We start from the raw sequence: 7,615 nt of genomic DNA, 5'->3' as shown, positions 1-7,615 counted from the left end.
GTGATAGCCAATAAATTGATAAACAACCGAAATCTAACATATTTGGTGTCCAGCTCATGAGGTAGAGTACTGTTAACATAATGGTGCCGCCCGGGTGAGGCCGAGTACTAATGATGCCCCCGTGTGAGGCCGAGTAATAATGATTTCCAGTTACTAATAGAGCTCAGACCCAACAAAAATTTTGAATAAATATTCCGGATATTATATAAAATTTACGTTAGAATTTATTTCCAACTTGAAAGGTCCTGGTAAGGTCATCAAAACCAAGGTAGGTAGACGCACAGAGAGGCTAACGCCATTTTTACAGATTTTCATGACATCTGGACTGGACAAAACCAGACAAGATATGCCATTTCGAAAGGCTTTATACAGATATACAGTATATATACAGTATAGGAAAATATTGTTGAATAAAGTTTGTGTTATCAACCAATGTTTCAGACCTTTGCTTGAAGAAAACTGTTGCACATCATCATTTAACAACTCGTAGGACTCAAGTTCAAATCTTGATCTGAATTTATCACCTAAATGGCTAATTAGAGTGACCTTGATCTTGATCTGCTGTTAAACAACCATTTTTTAATGTGTTTAAATATAATGTGTGATTTTTGTGTAATCAATTAGAGGAAAAAGAAATCATAGACCATTCTATCCTCATGCCATTCTACTAATCATCAGTTTGCAGAGAAAATTGTACAGGGGGAGGCATTAAATGTTGACACATCACAGCGCAGTGGACTGTGTAATGCAAATTGTATTACTCTTAACATATTTGTTGAATACTGTTTGTCTTAACAGGTGATATGGGTAACAATGGGTAATTTCTTGACATTGAAAAAGTACAAAAATAATATTTTTTTGTGACTTTATCAGTGTTTGGGTTGCAGCAGCTTGTAACAATCATCATCAGCATCTGCTAATGAAGGCATGATTAAAGTGCTCCTTTTGTGTAAGATTACTTAGTTTCTATTGTACAACATATGTTGTAGAAAATAAAACACATTTATTTTGGTGAGAACCAAAAATCGAATATTAATAATCAATTCATTTAGAGATAACCATTTGGCCTCGGTGGAGGTCTGTGCTCTCTGAGTGCTCTTCTGGTTATAAATTTATTTGTGGTGGTGCAATTACAATAAATCCTGTACATCCTCCTGATGAGTGAGTTTGTGTATCCAGGGGTGAATATGTTTAAGGCATAAAGGTTTCTTTCAAATGACACTATCCTAGTGTTGGTCCCAGCATCAAATAATTGTCAAGGTAAGGTTATAGGACTGATGCTATGGATGTGACACTAAGGGAGATAGCATATATTTGTAGACATTTCAACATAGACCTGTTAAATAAAAAAGTTTTGACACAATAGACGTATGTTTATATCCAATGATCAGAAGACCAAGCAGAGTAACATCAAACTGTGTCAATAGATATCTTTACAAATATTACGGAAGACAACACAGAAATTAAATTAATGACATCAGTGACCATTTGCCAGTTTTTGTGATTCATGACTGTGATTATGTATAAGAGTCCAATTAACCCTAGAACACCATTTCCAGGTGGTTTTCATTTATGTCATTTTCATTATGCTGCGTTTATCCGAGTGTCATGGGTCTCTGGGTAGCTTCAGCATTGTCTTTGACATCTTTGATGGCATGGGTGTTTTCCTAATCCAAAACACACTTTTTCCTACAGGCACATTTTTGGGTGATTTTCATCCAGCAATAGTGATAGAAGGTGTAGTAGGTTTTGGGTGGATTCTACCCAGGGAAAGTGTTAGTGTATAAAATCAGGCAATCTTGCCCCCTTTCAAGGTTGACAACATTCGGGACTGCCACATTTACTTTGCCTACTTCAACTACAGCTTTGCTCCTGTCGCAGAGTTGGTGTCTCTGGCATCCCAGCAAGTGAGTAACACATAACTAAGGTTGATTTACCATAGCAATTGTTAGCTAACTACATTTTTTTTAGCTTGAAGCGACATTACCTAGCTAGCATACTGTGCATGTTCTTTCTTTCAGACAAGCGCTACATTATCAAACAAGATAGCCAGCAGATGAAGTTGAGGCAGTCCTACAGAAAGAAAAAATATGTCTAAAAGGAAACCAGTGAAGTACTTGTCACAGAAGGAAATAGAAGAGAGTATGTTCAGGGAAAGCAGTGATGAAGATGTTGATGATGTGGAAGCAGGAGAGAAGAGATGTATGACAGCGACAGTGACATTGACTACATTCCAAAACCGGGTGAGGATGATGAAAGTGATTGTGATGGTTTTAGCCTAGCACTTCAAGTCATCCGAGGAAAAAAACAACAATGCAACATCAGGATTCTGGTAGACCACCCACCAGAAAAATTGTCCCAGGACCTGTTGCCTCCATGTCTACTGCCCATCCTACTTCCCCTGCCACAAATCCTGCCGCCCCTTCTACACCTGATGCTGTTCCTGCCGGTCCTGATGCTGCTCCTGCCACATCTCATGCTGGTCAAGGGAGGAGAAGACGCTGTAATGAGGATGATGGCATGGCCTATGTTGTGAGACTCGAAAACAGCTCCTACACAGAAAGCAGTGGTCCCTTAGTGAGGTGTGCTGACTGCCCCTCAGGGTCGGACAGGAAGACACGACACAGGTGCCACGTCTGCCGTCGACCAATGTGTCAACGCCATTACTACCCTGCGTGTATCGATTGCATGTAAGGAATAAGGTAAGTAAGAGTGGTCCTGGAATTGCATGTTGTCTTTATTTAGTGCAGTGGTTATGAATAACTATCACAAAGTGGGGATTTCCAAGAGAATTCATATTATGATAAAGTTATTTTAGTCAGCTGGTCATTTTTACCCATTCAAAATATGACATATTTTGTTTCTCTTTCTCCTGCAGCTATTTGTGTGCCAAGGACACTGAGCCTTCACCAGGGAAGTCTCAAATATCCCAGGAATGGGTGGACCAAAAACCAAGTTTCCATTTTCATTATTTTTTTTTTAGGAATTTTTTGTTCCCAAATTCCTAATTTTCCAGTAATTTTGGAGCATTTTTATATGGTCCCCTCATGATGCTTTTCTTTCATTTTGTTAGACATGACACAGTTTAAAATAAAAGAACACTACTCAAATTTGTCATTAATTGTCATGTTTTGATATATTTTGATGACAAGTACTTTTTATTGGGTGTATTATCTCAGGTAAAAATCACCCGGCGTTAGTGATGGTGTTTTGAATTTGAGCGATAGTGTTCTAGGGTTAATCAAAATACAGGTGAGGAATCCACAACGGAAATCAGAAAAGAGTATATGATGAAGAAGATATTGACAAAGTGTATGAAATATTTTGAAAGAACTTTGATCAATACCTAATAAAAACTGTCCAAGAAACAAAACATCAGAAAATACAATTATACAAATAGGTCATGGATCACAAAGGGGATAGAAAATGCCGGGAAGAAATACCCTAGATAATTCATAAAATATAGAACTACAGAGATAGAAAAAACAACAGCATAATAGACAGGGGTAGTAACAATGTTTTGACTCATCAGTGTACAGCTGCAGCACATTTCAGTCTAAATGTGCTGTCGTAATATATTCCACCACCAGATGTCAGTAAAAGACAACTAAAAGTGGAGGCAGCAGCCTGATCACATCCACCAGGATTTTGGTTTGATGGTACAGTCACAGATGTCAATTCCTCCCTTAACACATGCAGTGTTAAAAATCCCTGCATGTGTTAAAGGAATATGATTTGACATCGCTGTCGTGAGAGGACTGACAGCTTAATAGAGGAGGGACAATATGAAGTCTCCTTTTTATAACAATAACAATAAACTTTATTTATGTAGCACTTTTGTGAACAAAGTGCTTTACAAAAGAATTTCTGTTTAATAACTGCACAAGCTCAAGCTATGAAGCTTGTGTAAAAGTTGTGTAAAACTTCCAGCTCTCTAAAAGACAAAAGCGTAGAGTGGATCAGTACAAATTAACTTCTGTCATGAGAAATGAATATAGAAACGTAGCTGTATCCATGTATGTAAGTAAAAACACAAAAACTGGAGACACACACTGAGGTCACAGAGTCTGTACCGGCACAGAAGGTTGCTCTTCTGCCATATTCTGCTATTTTCTTTTTACCACACTGTGTTTTTGGCTATGGATGGATCCTGAATGCACTGATTCTGTTCTAATGCAGCAATTTAGAAAGGCCTGTTGTCCTCTGCTTGTTGAAGTAATGTAATTTGCCTTATCAGTCCCTGATTATGATCGGATGTTGGGAAGTAAAAACAGAGACAGGCTACATGGTTTTGGTCCTCTCATTTAATCAGCACTTCACGTAATTATGTCTCTGTCTTCCAATTAAATTCCCTCTGCAAAGAAAAGGAAGTCCTACAGTCTGCCCTAATCAATTAAGTCATGTTATAAAACCCACTTCAAACGGGTGACTTTGCTGCGACCTCAGACATCAAGATCTAGTGAAAAATTTGATTAAGGATACTTGATCAAACACTAAAGATCAACTACACAGGTTTCTTTCTTTCTTTCTAAGTTCTATTCCCGGGAGCCCATAGATAAAAGATCATCTCCTGATAAAAATAATGCTCTCAATCAAGGAAAGTGGTGGCTTTCAGAAAAGGCTGCAAAAACAATGTCTGTGAGAGAAGAAACCCCAATTTCTTTATTGTACATCATGTATGAGATCTGTCTTTACATCAGCCACAGTGAATGACTAAAACGGACTTTAGTGGTGGTATTGGTGAAGAATGACTTTTTGAATGTGGAGACCTCAGTGAGGAATGGATTGACATCAGCAAACTAACTCTTGCATCATTACCTGTGTCATATGTGCTGGTGGGTGACAGCGGGTGATCTTATTGTTATTAAATCTAAACTATAACTAAACACAGTTACTGTGTCTCAGTTCACGGACTTCCATACTCACACTGGCAGCAGCAAAATTTCCACGATACATGAAACATGGCAATTACAAGAAAGTAAAGGGTTCATTTTCAACTGAGCTTTGATTTGAGACAACATTACACCTGTGTGCACATATGAGTGCACTGACTAAAGTATGATTTGACACACAGCAGGTGGTTCTTTGATGATGTAAATAAACCAGACCACAGCTGAATCCACCACAGCATGATACAGGTAACTAGATAATTTTACTGTTTGTAGTTCAATGTCATTGAACTACAAGCAGGTATCATGTGACCAATAGCTCCTGTATGTTTGTGCTACATTACCCAGTGGCCTCCATCATGATGCTAGTTAGTTTCACTTAAGTGAATTAACTAGCTAGTTAGCTAACCTTAATTCCATCCATCCAATGTCAGATTGATCACTTTCAGTGAAACTAGAAATACTTTTCTTTCAATTCAGTTTGTGTAAAGGGTTAAAATGCAGTTTCATATATTTTTATTTCCATTGCAAGATTATCCCAACTAACAGAGCTCAGCTTTGGGAAGGGAAGAGATACCGGACCAGGTGAGGAGACGGAGAAAAAAGAAAGAGAGAAAGTGATGGAGATAAAGATTTTTCTTCTTACCGGGCAGTTTGTATGTTTGTACATTTCACTTGTATCAAGCTTATTTTTACTTGTTTTAAAAATCTTGGCAAGACAATTTTTCCTGTTCTGTTGCAAATAACTGCTTATTTAAAAAAATATTGCCTCCATTTTATTAGTTTTTTTCAATTGAGTTTCTGCAGGATTAACAATACGTTTCTTTCCTGTTCAAAACAAACAAAAACTGACTGATCTCATCACATTCAAATAGTGTAGGCCTAATTACTACATAGATATATGTTGTTTTGGTAATTACAGTGGAAGCTATAGGCTCAATTTAACAATACCATCGTTAAATAACAGCACAATTATACTGGCATAATATAGTATTATTGTATAAATACATTATTATATTATACAATTTTCTTCCTCTAAATGTCTTAAAATGCATGTGTGTAGGTCCCCTAAATTATGCCTTCGAAGACATTGGTATTGATAAAACCCTACGTACGGTCATTATGTTTATCACCATGCTGGTCTTGATGATTTATCACAAAAAATTACCAAATTCTCTCCTGTTGTGGCTGGAAAAGGATCCACACCACACCACTAGCAGAATTTCATTTGAGGAAAACAGAGTGAATCAACATAACAAGTGTAAGGTGAGTGGTTGGTCAAATGATCTGGAACAGAAAACAAAGATGAACTATAAAATGATCTCCTGAACTGTCCATTATAAACACTGACCAACCTGAACCTACTGAATTTTGTGCATATTGTTATTACCAACATTAGCTCTCTTCATTATTTACACATGTCTCATGGTATAGTATTGCTACACAGCCAGTCACCACCATGATGGTTACAGAAAGGACTAGCACTGGGATACTGGGAAGCAAGGTCACCACATTTCCAAATTTAAATAATAAACTTTGTGAGTGCCATGTTATCATGGCCAATAGAAACAATGGCCAAAGTTACAATAAATAACTGCCAAGTTGTAATAAACTTGATTCATCCTTTCACTCTGTCTCCCTTTGTTCAAGAATTCTTTGAGTACCTTTTATTGGAAACTCTCTAATGGTTTAAAGCAGCACAAAGAAAGATTTTGCGCTCTACCCAAGTTAAGTTCTGAAAGTTTTCATCAAAAACAAGTCTCCAATTGGTGGCTGTCTTTCACATTAAGACTTGTATTCACACCCTACAATAAGCCAAATAGAAACTTGAATTTCCATCCCCGCTCCTTGTAGCTGAAGCTGGCAGTTATTCTAATTGTGATGAGGAAGCGATTGATGTGCAGCAGCTGCATCCTGTGACCAACACTCTGCTCAGTCATTTGTCTCTGTCAGCTCCCCCTCAGCCCACCCACCCTCCACATCCTCCTGAAAAGCACTGGCAGCATCAACTGTGACTGCCTTTTGTCACCACACATGGTGTGAAGCGTGCCCTCAGCCCTTCTGGTCAAGCCCAGTTTGACTCCTATCCCTTGCTGCTGGATGTGTAGTGACACTCAAGATGGCAGCTGGCTGGGCAGCAGCCACGGCAAACCTGCTGCTATTGCGTCACAGCCACGCCTGAGGGCCCGCAGCAACATCTGCCCTCACAATTGGTGATGGAGCCAAGCCAGCCAAACATATTCATGCCACTGGATGCCATCGTCACTCAGCTGAGCAATCATCCTCTTCCTCTCTCTTGTCTTTATCACTTGCCCCTCCTCTTTGCAGCCCAATGGTAAGCTATTAGGAAGAGTCTACCCTGTAATTTTCTCCCCCAGCACTGAATGGGCACCAAAAGGTGTGCTTGGAAAATTAGCAACTTGACCTCCTTATTATATTCTATCAATGAGAGACAAGCTGCTGAACAGCGGAAGGAGAGCAGGTGTTTGATTGAGAACTAAGAAACATTCTCATTCTCCCCTTTTTGTAATGGTCGCCAGGTCCTAGCTGTGTTCACATCACTCTTGTGAATAGTCTTCATCCTGTGACACTGACACAACTCAGCAGCTCAGTTCTAACTGTCTGTGCTTCACTGATGCCCTTGAAATGCAGTAAGACATACATCCCCAATGACACAAGCAAGATGAGAGGTTTCACTGCATTCAATTTAATGCAGCAGTGTTATT

This window comes from Seriola lalandi, unplaced genomic scaffold, assembly GCF_002814215.2.
Source record: "Seriola lalandi dorsalis isolate HSWRI2012SDOR001 ecotype SW California unplaced genomic scaffold, Sedor1 jcf7180002054868, whole genome shotgun sequence".
Taxonomy (NCBI): domain Eukaryota; kingdom Metazoa; phylum Chordata; class Actinopteri; order Carangiformes; family Carangidae; genus Seriola; species Seriola lalandi.
This window is presented reverse-complemented; position numbering follows the sequence as displayed.